At 45.2% G+C, this 15343-nt stretch overlaps 1 protein-coding gene across 3 annotated transcripts in view; it reads right to left on the bottom strand.

The window, feature by feature from the left end:
• PARP8 (poly(ADP-ribose) polymerase family member 8) overlaps positions 1 to 15343 on the bottom strand; it is a 505058-nt gene that overhangs the window by 197584 nt on the left and 292131 nt on the right. The window lies entirely within an intron of this gene.

A 15343-nucleotide genomic window follows, 5' to 3' on the forward strand; every position in this document is an offset into this window, starting at 1 on the left:
TTCAGAAGGCGTTCGACAAGGTTCCACATGAACGACTACTTCGGAAAATTGCAAGCCATGGAATTGAGAGTGAAATACTCAAGTGAATTACAAACTGGCTGGAGCATAGGAAACAGAGAGTGGGGGTAAATGGACAATACTCAGACTGGAAAAGTGTCACCAGCGGGGTGCCACAGGGCTCGGTGCTTGGACCCGTGCTCTTTAACATCTTTATAAATGATCTGGACATTGGTACGACAAGTGAGGTGATTAAGTTTGTGGACGATACAAAGTTATTCAGAGTAGTGAAGACAGGGGAATTGCGAAGATCTACAAAGTGACATAATCAAGCTCGAGAAATGGACAGCGACATGGCAAATGAGGTTCAATGTGGACAAGTGCAAAGTGATGCATGTCGGTAACAAAAATCTCATGCATGAATACAGGATGTCCAGGGCGGTACTTGGAGAGACCTTCCAGGAAAGAGACTTGGGAGTTCTGATTGACAAGTAGATGAAGCCTCCTGCACAATGCGCTGCGGCGGTAAAGGGAGAACAGAATGCTAGGAATGATAAAGAAGGGGATCACGAACAGATCGGAGAAGGTTATCATGCTGCTGTACCGGGCCATGGCGCGCCCTCACCTGGAGTACTGCGTCCAGCACTGGTCGCCATACATGAAGAAGGACACGGTACTACTCGAAAGGGTCCACATAAGAGCGACTAAAATGGTCAAGGGGCTGGAGGAGTTGCCGTACAGTGAGAGATTGGAGAAACTGGGCCTCTTCTCTCTTAAAAAGAGGAGACTGAGAGGAGACATGATCGAAACATTCAAAATACTGAAGGGAATAGACTTAGTAGATAAAGACAGACTGTTCACACTCTTCAAGGTAGGAAGAACGAGAGGGCACTCTCTAAAGTTTAAAGGAGATAGATTCCATACAAACGTAAGGAGTGGTGGAGAGCTGGAATGCTCTTCCGGAGTCTGTTGTAGGGGAAAACACCCTCCAGGGTTTCAAGACTAAGATGGACAAGTTCCTGCTAAACTGGGATGTACACAGGTGAGGCTGGACTCGTTCCTGCTAAACTGGGATGTACACAGGTGAGGCTGGACTCATTTTAGAGCACTGGTCTTTGACCTGGGGGCCGCCATGTGAGCGGACTGCTGGGTGCGATAGACCACTGGTTTGACCCAGCAGCTGCAATTCTTATGTTCAGTGTAAGTCGAGGTATGCCTCGGTGATGTGGTCGTGTTTTCTTAGTGAATAGATTAGTCTCAGGGCTATATTTTGTACTGTTTGTAGTTGTTTTATCATTGTTGCGGGGCAGGGAAGACACAGAATGTTGCAGTAGTCAAGGAGACCTAGGACTAGGGACTGGACCATGAGCTGGAATTGTTTTCTGTCGAAGAATTTTCGAACTTGCCTTAGGTTTCTCATGACCGCATATGATTTCTGTAATATTTTGTTGATTTGTGGTCGCATGGTGCAGCATCCATCTATCGTCATTCCCAGAAGTTTTAGAGTGGGTTGAATGGGGTATGTGATTGAGCTTATTACTAAGTTTGTTATGGTTGGGGTTTTATTTTTTTCGATAAGTATGAATTTTGTTTTGTCTGGGTTAAGTTTTAGTTTGTGGTCTTTCATCCATGTTGCCACTGTTTCTAGAGTTCTGTGCAATGTGTCTGTCATGGTGGGCGTTGGCTGATCAAAAGGAAGGAGAATGGTGATGTCGTCTGCATAGCTATTGGAGGTTAAGCTTATTTTGTCTAGGCAGGTGCCGAGGGATGCAATGTAGAGATTGAAGAGTGTTGGGGATAATGGCTATCCTTGGGGTAAGCCACAGGGGTTGGACCATGGTTCTGATTTTTCTTTGTTTGTCTTTACTCTGTAGGTCCTGGATTGTAGGAATCCTTGAAACCATGTGTGTACTTTGCCTGTGATTCCTATTGTATCTAGTATTTGTAACTGGATGTCGTGGTCTATCAGGTCAAATGCTGCGTGAGATCTAGTTGAATAAGCATTTTTTTTGCCTGTGCTGAGGTGGTGTCTAGCTGTGTCCAGAAGGGACTAATATACTCGCTGAAAAAATATGACCACATTACCTCAGCTTTCCAACACTCACACTGGCTCCCAGTACAAGCATGCATACAACACAAATTCTACTGCACCCTATTCAAAGCCCTAAATAGAAATGGACCAAGCTATCTGAACAACCAAGGAGAATTCAAGCACACTTTACCCACCCGCCAATCAAAGGCATGCAAAGGAAAAAAATATGACGGTCTACAAGCCAGCAGCGCAGCGAGACTAGACCGCCACCTCTCAAATCTGCTGACCACGACACCCAAATACAAAACATTCAGGAAAGAAATGAAAACCATATTATTCAAGAAATTTGTCAAATGATCTAACCAAACCATATCGACCTTTCCCAGATCCCGACACATACTATAGCTATCAACCTTGTAATCTCCCTGGGAATGCCCAGGCTAATTTCTTGTAGCAAACCACCTAGAACTGAAAGATATTGGTGGGATAGAAAACACCAATGTAATGTAATGTAATAACCACTCATCATCAAGGTTGAACACTCAAGAGTCATGCCATAAGCCAAAAATGCCGTGGGTTCTCAGGTTTCAGGTTTATTTAAAAATTTGATATACCCCCTTATTAAAAATTCAAAGCAGTTTTACATAATATAAAAACAAAGTATAATAAGAACGTACATTAAAAACAAATTACAAACAATGCTACAAACAATCAAACGCACTGACAAACATTAATTTACCAATACAAGATGAAGAAGGGAAGAAATACAGAGAAAGAGAGGGGAAGAGGGATCAAGACAAAAGGAAGGGGATCAAATTATAAAAAGTCTAGAATAATGTAAAATAAGCTAAAATGATAAAAAAATGGCAAGGAACAGATTTCCATTACCATTCTTAAAAGGATTATTATACATCAAGGACAATGGACTATTATTCTCCAAGGACAATGGTTCCTGACTGAGAAGATATTAATGAAAAGTGGATCGGGGCTTCTCTTCCTGCTAAAGACATATGAGAACGGCATACCATGGATGGTGAGGCCAATTCGGAGCCACTAGAAACACCAGGCTAGAATGCATCGCTGTCCGGGGGGGGGGGGGGGGGGGGTGACCAGACCTATCAGAGGCCACAGGGGAAAATCATAAGGAACTCGTGAGCTGCCAGGACCAAACCAATGCATCTGACCCTAGCTTCCATGCTGTTCGTCAATCAAAAAGGCATCTGGCCTTCAAGATCTCTGCCAAAGCCAACAAGACCCTCTGGGGCAAACCCCAGCTCTTGTAAGAACAGATAGAACGGCTCCTGTGAGACAAACCAGGTTCCTGAGACCAGGAAACGTCAGCCGAGGAAGACTGTCAGAACATTGGCGACTCCAGCCCTAAGGGCCACCGAGAAAGACAGAAGAAGTACTTCTACCCAATAGAATTCCATTGATCTTTCTTGCCAGAGAGAGAGCGTGCACTAGAGCTCTCTCGTGATGTACATACGCCACTGTAACAATCAAAATTAGTAGCAAACAAAATCTAAAAATCAAAACAAATACTACCAGCCAGAGGTGGGCAAGCCAGTAGAGATATCAATTATCACAAAAGTTGGAGAAAAAGCCTCAAAAATAATACAAACAGCAGACCAAAAGGACTTTAAGCTGCCACACTTCTTGTCATTGACAAAATACTCCACCAGGTTAAATAACCTATCTCAAATTGAGCAACCGCCCACCACCGTGCATGAGTGGAAAAAATTTTTAGATGAAGGAAAAGTAGCTGTTGATAAATCCCTGAGGCAGCCGGCAAAGGTGAAACAAGGCTCTTGTTGGCAAATGAAGGATGTTTGAAGGAATTTTTCTATGCTCTATCTGAACTCTGGTGGACAGCGTCAACACTTCTTCATGTTCAGCTAAGTGAAATTTTTCGTTTTCCACCCATGTACGGTGGTGGGCGGTTGCTCATTTTGAGAAGGAACACACAACCCTGTCTGAAGATGAAGAGGAGACCCAGAATCTCCAGGGACTGGGAGAGCACCCAGTGTCTCCTCCTCAACTTGCCAATGCCTGCAGCAGGAACACTACTGTCCTTACCACGCCTTCGTACACCAAATGAGCCACAACCCGGAGCACTCGCAGTCCCAGGAAGGGAGAATTTGGACCCCCTGCTGGCGGAAAGCCGCCTCAATTATAATCACTTTGATGAATGTATGGGAGCCATTGCGAAGCCAAGGGGCAGAGCTGCAAATTGAAAATGCTGTTGCATAACATGGAAACTCAGAAACCTGCGATGCTCTGGCCATAATGAAATATGGAAGAAAGCCTCTGAGATCCAAGGACACTAGAAACTTCGCTGGAGACAGCAGCTACCACCGTGCATTTCGTTGTCCATTCGGAAAAAGGGAATTCGCAAAAAGTGGGTGACCAACTGTAGAACAAGAATATGTCTCCAATTCTCTGAGCCTTTCTGGCACAAGGAAGATGAGTATCTGCATAAGCCCTCATTTGTAGACAGGAACAGGGTCCAGGAACAGGATCCTGAAGACTAAGGGGTGCTGCAGAATATCGCAGACCCTGAACTCTATTGCCATTGACCTGCCAGGGTTCAAAAACCAAGCTGGAGGCAGGCAAAGGAGGACTAACAAGTGTATGACGAAAGTTGAGTCTACTCCTGATAAAACAGAAGATGACAGCCTGTGAATGAGGAAACCTCCCCAAGCAACATCAGCGCTTTTCTCTTTTCTTTAAGGCGTAGCCACTGCACAGGAACCTGAGGACGCATGGAACTGGAACCGTGGTAACATGGTCATAGCCCTGGGAATGACTCTAGGAGGACCTGAGGAACCCTGACTGCACCTACGGGAGGAACGAAGAGAACTACAATCCCTTCCCAACATTCAGTGAAACTGGTGTAAAGGGAACAATATATGGCAGCGTTCACAACCCCCAGGTAGAGGCCAGCCAGACCTAAACCAACAGGAATCCGGTCCTTGAAAGACAGCAACTGAAGGTAATCCTTGAGGCAGCGCCCTCATCTACAGAGTCCAAAGAATTCAGCTTTCAGACTCTGCACCAGCAGAAAATGTACTAAGAACCCGAATGAGATCATAAATGGCACCTGGCATCGCAGCCACACCAACCATCACCATCGGAGGTCAGGCATGCACCTCCACAGAGGATGGAATCAGTGTCCACATTAGAGAATGGCACAGGAATAAATTTGTCCCTGTCCCCACAGAAACTCAATTTCCCCGTCCTGTTCCCATGAATTTTGTCGCTGTCCCTGCCCCATTCCTGTAAGCTCTTAACCATACAAACCCCGAACACTTATGATTTTAAAGTGTTTGAGGCTTGTACAGATGAGGATGGAGCTTGTAGGAAAAAGAACTCGTGAGGACACAATGGGAAATTTGTCCCCATGTCATTCTCTGGTCCACATTCAATATATTAAAGGCTGGGGAGTCCATTCCAATCGATTTTGAGTCAAATGGAGGGTTTTTTGAGGCAGAAATTAAAGTTAGAAAAAAAAAGATTGATTTTTTAAAATCCAAGTTGGCCATCATCACAAAATTGCACCAAAAATGGCAAAAATAAAATAAAGAAAAAAAAAAAAATAGCACTCTGGGGTCTTGAGAGCTGGGGGACCTGAACCCTACCCACAGAAACTGTGAAAAACAAAGTTTAAATTGATCCACAAGCCACCCCCGAAGTTCCCATAGGAAATAATGGAGGTACTCACAGTGTATGTAGTGCCTTTGCCTGTCAGCGTTTGTAAAGCAGCTGAATGGAGAAAAATAACTTTTTGCCTCAGAAACAGCTTCAAATGACCTGGAATAGAAGATCTTCGGGCTGCCAGTTGGCCAGAGACCAACTGCACCCTCCGCCCCCACCAATCCTCTGCCAAGTGACCGGGGGTGGGAAAGGCAGCCTGTGCCTTGGAACCTAAGTGGGTGTCTGTCCAGAAGCATACAGCCTGCGCTATAAACCTGTGACAGGGTGACCGGCCAGCAAACTCCATGAGAAGAAACCTTGGGTACTTCCAGAAGGTGGCACACAGCAGCAGGGCTGTGGAGTCGGAGTTGAGGAGTCGGAGGAAATTTCGGGTACCTGGAGTCGGAGTCGGAGTCAGAAGTACAAAAAACTGAGTCGGAACATTTATCTACCGACTCTATTTTTGAACTTGGCATACCAATCACGAGCAATTCTTTCAGCTATAGCACCCACTATATACACAGCACAAATGTTGCGAGCAGCTTCTGCGGCCTTAGAACCTTGATTAAAAGCAAAAAGAAGGTGGTGTCGAAAATGCTCATTTCTCTCAACCTGACATTCCATTTTAACGATCTGAAAATTAACCAGTGCTGTGGAGTCGGAGTTGAGGAGTCGGAATCAGAGGAAATTTCGGGTACCTGGAGTCGGAGTCTGAAGTACAAAAAACTGAGGAGTCTGAGTCGGAACATTTATCTACCGACTCCACAGCCCTGCACAGCAGGCTGGCTTCACAGATCCATCAGAGTTTCTCTGTGTCTGTGAAGCTGCAGTACAGAACCGTAGGACTGCATCCTTTTCTCTGACAGCAAACCACCAGGGAGGCACTGAAGCGACCAAGAAATGAACTTTAAGTGAAAAAATAAGAAACAGAAGCAGAGCACCAGCAAAAGACTTCTGCTCGAACTGCTTGCAGAAATTGTTTACTGTCTCTCACACTAGGGTGGTGGAGCAAGTGTTCAGAAAAGATGTAGATTTCTGCACTACCTGGACTGCGGGTTGGGATTGAACACCCTAGCATTTGGAATCCAGAAGGGACGTAACAGAAAGCTCATTAGAAGACGCTACATGCTATAGTTGCATTTAAAAAAAACAGTTTTTCAGTAAGATTAGACAGATATGAGAGTTTCAAGATCTAATCTAATCTAACAATTTATGAGCTATTCTATGCTTAACTAGGTTCAAGGTGATGTACAATTCAAGAGATATGCAAAAAAAAAAGAAAGAGTACAGCATACTGGGGTAGACATAAATACAAAGCACTGTAGCTATTACAAGGAAAGTATAGCCATATGATGGTCTATACCTTTAGGAGATAGCAGGATCCAGGGAGGGTTTCTTCAGGATGGGAGACAATATTGCCCTTTTCCATGCAAGAGGTATTATAATAGTAGAGAGGCTGTTGCTGCTTCAGCCTGGGATACTGGTGATATCTTACTCTCTGGGAACATAACTGCCTTCTATTTGGGAAAGGCTGATTCCCCTATAGCTGACCTGACAAGTGAGTTGGATAGATAAGTAGTGGTCTTTAATTATGTTGGCCATTTCTTTAAATTTATCACAAAATTATTCTCTCCTATGTAGGAAACATCCATTAGGCTGCTATAGATATCTTTTCATAGTCACAATTCCTTAAGCCATGCCAAAACTCTTGTACCAGTTGCTGCTGAAGAAATAGCCAGGTGATGCAGAAGAAATGGTCAGAACTTACTGAATATTTCTGTGTTGGCTAGGTGATATAGGAGTTTATCCTTTTCATCATGAGAGAAGCACTGAAAATGGCCTGAGATTCTGAAGACATTTTTTCAGCACTGAATCTTGAAATGCTTTTTCACCAGTAACAAAGCAAAGGTACTTACCTACAGCAGGCAAATTTTTCTCAAATGGGGAGAACATCATCCATAGATCCCTGGTATGGATGTTGCAAGTGTAATATTTTTTTATAAGCTCAAGGCAGCACCTCCACTACACAAGCTTGTGTGCCTTCCTGCCTGGCTCACGAGTGCAGAACAGCAATACAATAACATAGCTAAAAAAATACAACTCCAAAGAAAGGTGGAAGGGTATGTGAGAATAATTGGTCTGCATTCCTCAGAGAACACCCACTACAAGTAAGTACCTTTGCTTTCTCTGAGGTCGAGCAGCCCATATTATCTCACATGTGGGAATCTCTAGCTACCAGGCTCACAAAAAAATTTAGGACAACAGAAACTCGCAATAGTGAGTTCAAAAGTTCAATCAACCCGGAACCAAATAAAACGGGCTTTGGGAGATGGTGTTAGATTCTAGATCCCAAACATGTTTTGCAGGACTATTTGACAAAACCAACTGTCATAAGGGGACAGCCTGACAAGGCATCGGTGCCTAATCAGAATCTGGGACCTGGCTGCCCAGTGACTGGCACTTCTATTAAAGAGGGGAAGCAGTCCTTTCAGTGCCAATTATTCTTGAGAATCGGTATATCTATGTCCCAGTTCTCCTGGCACCGTGCATCAAGGAGGATTGATGTTGATGCTTCTTGGACTTCTCCCGATGCTCGGCATTGTGATCCTTCATTGTCAACTAGGATAACACTGAACCCAAATGCATCCTCGATGTTGGAACTGATACTAACCAGTCCCGGGGCTGACCAATAACGCCCAATGTTGAGACAGGTGGAGACCTGCTTGATGCTAGTACACTATCAGTATATGTTGAAGCCTGGGCAGCAACTTATGTCGATGATCCAGTCTTTGACCAGCCAAACAGTTACTCATGTTGGCTCTGCCGAGTCTTCTGAGTTCTGGTCGCATTGTATTTGAGAACACAGAGAGCAGGATTTAGTATCGTGGTCAGGTCCAAGGCATCCAATGCAACATTTGTACGGATCCATGACTGAGATGACTCGATTACACTAGGTACATCTTTTGAAGCAACTGGGGTCTTCCTAGACATCTCAAAGTATTATGGCCAAATCAAACTCCTCAATTTTGAGCTGAAAAAGGGCGTGCTCAGCTCAAGGATGATGCTCCAGCCCAAATTGAGACCTAGCTCAACAAAAAGAAAGAAAATTTTAAAAAGGATGTAAAATCTCCAAAAAAATACTATCAGAAGGGAAAAAAAAATAAAATAAGAGGGTTTTGAGGAAAAAGAAAGAGATTAAACCAGGTAAATCTGAAGAGACACCTCTTCACAAACGATGGAAAAATCGCAACAAACATGATTCAACTGCTCCACGGATAAAGAACTGATTCACTACTGTTCTTGCATCGTGCAGAAAAACACCCATACATGTGCAGTACAGTGTAGCTAGAAGTTTCTATATATATTATGCTAGGTAAGCACTACGCCAAGCTCCATCGATGCCATCACCCCAGCTATGAGAACTGAGGCCTGCTTATCCTCAGAGAAGATACAGACATGCTAATATTTCAGAGGTAATAATATACAAACAAACCTTTTCCAGAGGAGGGAAGGTGGTAGAACTAGAGGACATGAATTTAGATTGCAGGGGGTCAACTCAGAAAGTACTATTTCACAGAGAGGGTGGTGGATGCCTCAAATGCTTTCCCAGTAGAGGTGGTAGAGACAAACAGTGACAGAATTCAAAAATGCATGGGATAGACACAAAGGCCCAGATTCTCTAAAAGTGCGTCCCGATTTTAGGCAGCTGTAGGCGTCCTACAGCTGTCTAATCAGCCAATCGGGATGCACGTTTTTTTAAAAAAAAAATGCTCCCCAGGCAGGCCGCCTATATTGAAGGCGATAGGCCCTGATTCTGTATAGGACGCCCGGGAGAGGCGTCCTATTCAGAATCGGCCTAAACTAAACCCCGATTCTGTAACCGGCGTCCATGTTACAGACGCGGGTTAGAGAATCGGGTTAGATTAGACACGGCCCGCTACACTTATCGTGGCAAGGGATCTCTCTGCCGCTATAAGTATAGCGGGCCGCGGCCTGTCCGATCGGATGCCCCCCCCCCCGACAATACCGACCGACCGCCCCCCCCGACACTACCAACCGCCTCCCCCCCCCCCCCCGACATTACCGATCTCCCTCCCACCCCGACACTACTGATGCTGGCAGGAGAGTGTCCAATCCCTCCTGCCCGAAGACGGCACCCTCCCCTCCTGCCCGAAGACGGCACATCCCCCCCCCTCCTGCCCGAAGACTGCACACCACCCCCCGGCGCTAACAACCCCCAAACTAACCTGTTCTTCGGGCCAGACGGTTCTTTCCCGTCTAGCCGGTAAGCCCGCCTCGTCGAAATGAGGCGGGCTCGCCCCTTCCCGGCCCATCCCACCGAAGCCTAAGGCCTGATTGGCCCAGGCTCTAGAAGCCTGGACCAATCAGGCCTTAGGCATAGCGGGTCCACCCATCCCCACTAAGTCTAAGGTCTGATTGGCCAAGTGGGGAATGGGCGGACCCGCTATGCCTAAGGCCTGATTGGTCCAGGCTTCTAGAGCCTGGGCCAATCAGGCCTTAGGCTTCGGCGGGATGGGCCGGGAAGGGGCGAGCCCGCCTCATTTCGACGAGGCGGGCTTACCGGCTAGACGGGAAAGAACCGTCTGGCCCGAAGAACAGGTTAGTTTGGGGGTTGTTAGCGCCGGGGGGTGGTGTGCAGTCTTCGGGCAGGAGGGGGGGGGGTGCGCCGTCTTCGGGCAGGAGGGGGGTGCGCCGTCTTCGGGCAGGAGGGATTGGACACTCTCCTGCCAGTATCAGTAGTGTCGGGGTGGGAGGGAGATCGGTAATGTCGGGGGGGGGGGGCGATTGGTAGTGTCGGGGGGGGCGGTCGGTCGGTATTGTCGGGGGGGGGGGCATCCGATCGGACAGGCCGCGGCCCGCTATACTTATAGCGGCAGAGAGATCCCTTGCCGCGATAAGTATAGCAGCTGCGTCTACTTACAATGTAGACCAGCATTTTGCTGGCCTACATTTTTAAGGTTTCTTCCTCTACTAGGGAGACGCGTAGGGCCACCTAGGTTCGCCTAAGGCCCTTAGGCGAGCTTAAGCGTCTTGCGGGTCTCCCTAGGCTCCCGGAGGTGCCTTCAGGCCTGCCTGGGGAGCATTTTTTTTTTTTAAAACGTGCATCCCGATTGGCTGATTAGACAGCTGTAAGACGCCTACAGCTGCCTAAAATCGGGACGCACTTTTTGAGAATCAGGGCCAAAGGATCTCTAAAAAGAAAAAGGATAGTATTGAAGCATAACTTGACAGATCTACAACTATAACTTTGTTTATGATGTGGATTGAGTTATTTAGTGCAGTATTACAAGCCTGAGCCGTTCCTTTACATATATATTATATCAGCGCCATCTACTGGATCACAAGTCTACCCCTGAGGAAGGCTTTCTAGTAGAAGCCGAAACACATACCGTGTTGGGTCCAAAGATATAAGCGAAAGGACCCTATATAAGGCTTAGTGTTTTACATATGTGATATGTTTTTATGATTATTTTCAATAAATTGTAATTTCCCTAGAGGTTGATGTGCACAGTCCCTTCCCCACTTGTTTTTTGTTCTGTTCTGCTTTGCGTGGGGTTGAGTTCTCCTGTCTCTTGTGGAGCTTAAATGGTAGCTCCAACAGTGGGGAAGTGAAGGCGATGCCAGACAGACTTCTACAGTCTGTGTCTCATATATGGCAAAGAGAGATCAGGAGGGAGCTAGAGTACATTTTGATTGTACTTCAGTAGCTATAGAAGTAAGGCCACTATTTTATGGATTGAGCCCTGAAAACAGTAAGGATGGATCAGGAGCAAGTATTGTCCAAGTACAAGTCTTGCATATCTCAGTGGGAGGAGAAGACAACCTATATTGGAACTTAGCAAATAAAATGTAATAATATACTGGATCGTTGGTTTAACATTGCCTTGATAATAAACGTGACTGTTGGGCACACTAGAAAGACCACACAGTTCTTTATCTGCCATCATTTACTATGCTACTATGTGAGACTGAAATATTGGAAAATGTTGTTAGACATCAGAATTTGCATCTAGCACATTTTCCCAAGGTGTTTTTCCAAAGCAGCTTATGACATATTTAAGAAATACCTTCTTAAAATTTTTAAGATCCTAGAAACCTCTATTTTTCTGATCTCAAAAATATTGAGAGGTCAGATACAAAAGCCCTGGTCCCTACTACTCTCTTGCGTCAACTAGGCTTGGATTCTGAGAGGAATTTTTTTTTTAAGTATTGTGCTTCACTAACCATGTAAATAAGTTCTCTCTCATAGGCCATGTTATTTTTTCTGAACCGGTTCAACTCTCAAGATTTGCGATCAATAGGGTTATAGTGATTTCTAGCACCCCCAGTCTCTGTATTCTTGGTTTATGCAATGATATAGGACCTGGGCCTCCTAAATTTCCTCTATTTCTTATTTTTCTTAGATCCTTCCCTCTTTATTTTTGGACTAACATGGTGCATTTTTAAATTGTTTCTTTGTTATTTTTCTAATTGAGATGGTTTTATGTTACATTGAGATAAAGGATGAGCAGTTTTGCTTTATTTAATATTGGTTAAAATTGTTATAAGAAAAAAGAAATAAAGATAGCAGTACAGTAGACTCTGTTATCCAGCATCTATGGGGATGGGTAGATGTCGGATAAATGTAGTTTCTGATTGCTTGAGAGTTACTATTAAAAATAGTTTTGTCTCCCTTCCCACCTCACCTTTTTCATGTGAGTCACTTTCTCTTTCTCCTTCTATCATTCCCCCCCCCCCCACTTATAGGTCCAGCATCTGTTCCTCCCTTCTCACCCTCCTTTCTGGTTTGGACTACTTTCTCTAATCTAATCTTCCATTTGTGAGTCGCACATACCTATACAGGCTCAAGGTGACAGATCAAAGAGAAAGGGGAAAGAAAAGGGGAGGGGCATGGAGAAGTGATGGGTATTTTGAAGATGGCAGGTTTAGTAGGAGAAGTAAGAAGAGGGACCTAGAAGTAGGGGGTGTTATATATAAACTGAGACAGTTAATTGTCAAGGAGGTGAGTCTTCAGGATTTTTCTGAATGTGGTGTAGTTTGTCTCTTTCCTGATAGTGTCTGGTAGGTCATTCCAGGTTTTTACACCTAGATAAGTTAACAAAGAGTGGGAAATTTGCTTGTAGTGGAGGTATTTTGTGGATGGCAGGTTCAGTTGGATTCTATTAAGGATTCTTTTTGATGTTGGCCAAACATTAGAGAATAATTGGATGAGAGGGGCTGCTGAGCTTCTGTACAGAATCTGGTGTAGGATACATGACGATTTGAAAATTATTCAGGATGATATTGGGAGCCAATGTAGCTGCCTGATGAAGGTTGAGATTGAATCAAATTTCTTTAATTTGTAGATTAGTCTAACAGCAGTGTTTTGGATGAGTTGTAATTTGTGAATAAGAATGGAGTTGCAATAGTCCAGTTGAGGTAGGACCATCATTACATTACATTACATTACATTACAGATTTCTATTCCGCCATTACCTTTCGGTTCAAAGCGGATTACAAAAAGAGTTATGGAAGAAGGGTTACAATGTTAGATCAGAGAAGGTTTCCAAGAGAGGAAAAAGTAGGATCTGGGGTTAGGGAGGGGATGGTAAGAGGGGGGTTAAGCTTTATCATGGTATTAAGCTTTATTAAGGGATTTCTTGAAGAGTATAGTTTTTATTTCCTTTCTGAACATCTTGTAGTCTGGGGTTGTTGTCAATAGGTTGGAGACTTGGTTGTCTATCTTCGCTGCCTGAGTGGCCAGTAGTCCGTTGTATAGTTTTTTTCCTTTTTACTGAACAATCAGAGCAAAGTGGTGTTGGTGGAAGTATGATCTTATGAGTCGCAGTTGACACATAGTGTAGATGGTCTTTTTCCTAAGGTTAGATATTTGTGGTTCCATTGTGAGAGTGTTGTCTAAGATGCAGCCTAGTACCTTGGTGGATTTTTCCATTATGAGAGTGATGCCTGATGAAAGAGTGAGGTTTGATATGGCATTCTGTTGTGCGGTGCGGAAACCAATGGCTTTAGTTTTAGTGGCGTTCAGTTTCAACTTGTTGTTCGTTGCCCAGGTTTGAATTTTATCAATATTGTTAGAGATTTTTTCAGCAATATTTGGATGGTTAGTGGTTAAGGGGATGAGGAGGAGGATGTCGTCGGCATAAGATAGTATAGTTTTGTCTTCCATTTTGATATGTCCCAGAGAGCTCATGAATAAATTGAATAAGATGGGGGATTAGAGTACGATTCTTGCCTTTTGACCATGTATTTGCGATTTTGCAAGAAGTCGGCGAACCATTTCAGTACAGTTCCTGTTATTCCGATTTCCGAGAGTTTGGTTAGGAGTAATTGATGCAGAGATATCAAATTGGAGTAATATTGCCTGATGACCCGAGCTTTGAGCTTTAACACCCATCCCCCTCCCCACACACACACTTACTTATGGGTACAGCATCCATCCATCTCTCCTCACATTCATCCTGCAGGTCCAACTATGTCCCTTCCTTCCCCCCCATACACTTTTGTTCCACCTCCTCCCCCTCAATTATGCCCTCCCTCTCTCCGCGCAGGTAGAGCTGGTATCTCTTATATACATCTCTCCCAAAGCAGCAGCGGCAGCCGGTCATCAGAGGCAGCACTGTAAACAGGCTGCTTGCAGCCAGCTCTGGCAGGGCCTTTCTTCTGCCACGTCGAAAGTGATGCGACAGAGGAAAGGCCCTGCTGAGGTTGGCCGCAAGCAGCTTTTTTACAGAACTGCCTCTGCTGACCGGCTTCCACTGCTGCTTGGGGGCTGGAGTGAGGGGGGGGGGGGTTGTTGGGTCAGGTGGCTGATACCCGCGGCTAGCCATGGGGAGTCACGGGTAACCCGCCGAAACAGGGAGTGATAAAATAGTAGTCACTGTGGGGACAGGGACAAGGCCATTCACTGCCCCATGGAATAGTGAATGGTCTTGTCTCCGCAGTGAAGGGAACATGTGCAGTCATGGATCGTGCAGTCCAGGAGCCCCATCCTGCCCGATCGCATGTCCTGCCATCTCCCTGCCTTCCTCACCCTCACCTTATATGCCAAATTTAATTGTTCTTCTCCCAGCAGCACACTTTCAACAAGTCGCACACGACTGCTTTAGTTGAACCTTTTCCTCTGATGTAACCAGAAACAGGAAGTTGCATCAGAGGAGAAGATTCAACTGAAGAAGCAGCAGCCGCACGCGCGACTTGTTGAAAGTGTGCCACTGGGAGAAGAGCAATTAAATTTGGCACATAAGATGAGGAGATGGGAGGGAGAGATGGAGATGGTGGGATGCAGCAATCGGGTGGGAGGGAACTGCTGGACTGCACGATCTATGGCCGTTCCTGTTTCCTCACAGTAGGAAGGAGGGAGTGAAAGGGAAAGAGATGCTGGACCAAGTGGATGAAGAGGGAGATAAATATTGAACTCAAAGTAGGAGAGAGAAAGGGGATGACAGGCAGGTGATCCAGATGCAGGAAGCGGGGGGAGAAAGAGGGAATGAAGCTAGATGGGGTTGGAGAGGAGAGAGACACATTGGTCTGGAAGAGGAAGAGAGGGGAAATCAGGACTTAGGAAGGTAACAGAAACAGAGGGGAAATTATGTGCATGGT

The sequence above is a fragment of the Geotrypetes seraphini genome, chromosome 1 (assembly GCF_902459505.1).
Source record: "Geotrypetes seraphini chromosome 1, aGeoSer1.1, whole genome shotgun sequence".
Classification (NCBI taxonomy): domain Eukaryota; kingdom Metazoa; phylum Chordata; class Amphibia; order Gymnophiona; family Dermophiidae; genus Geotrypetes; species Geotrypetes seraphini.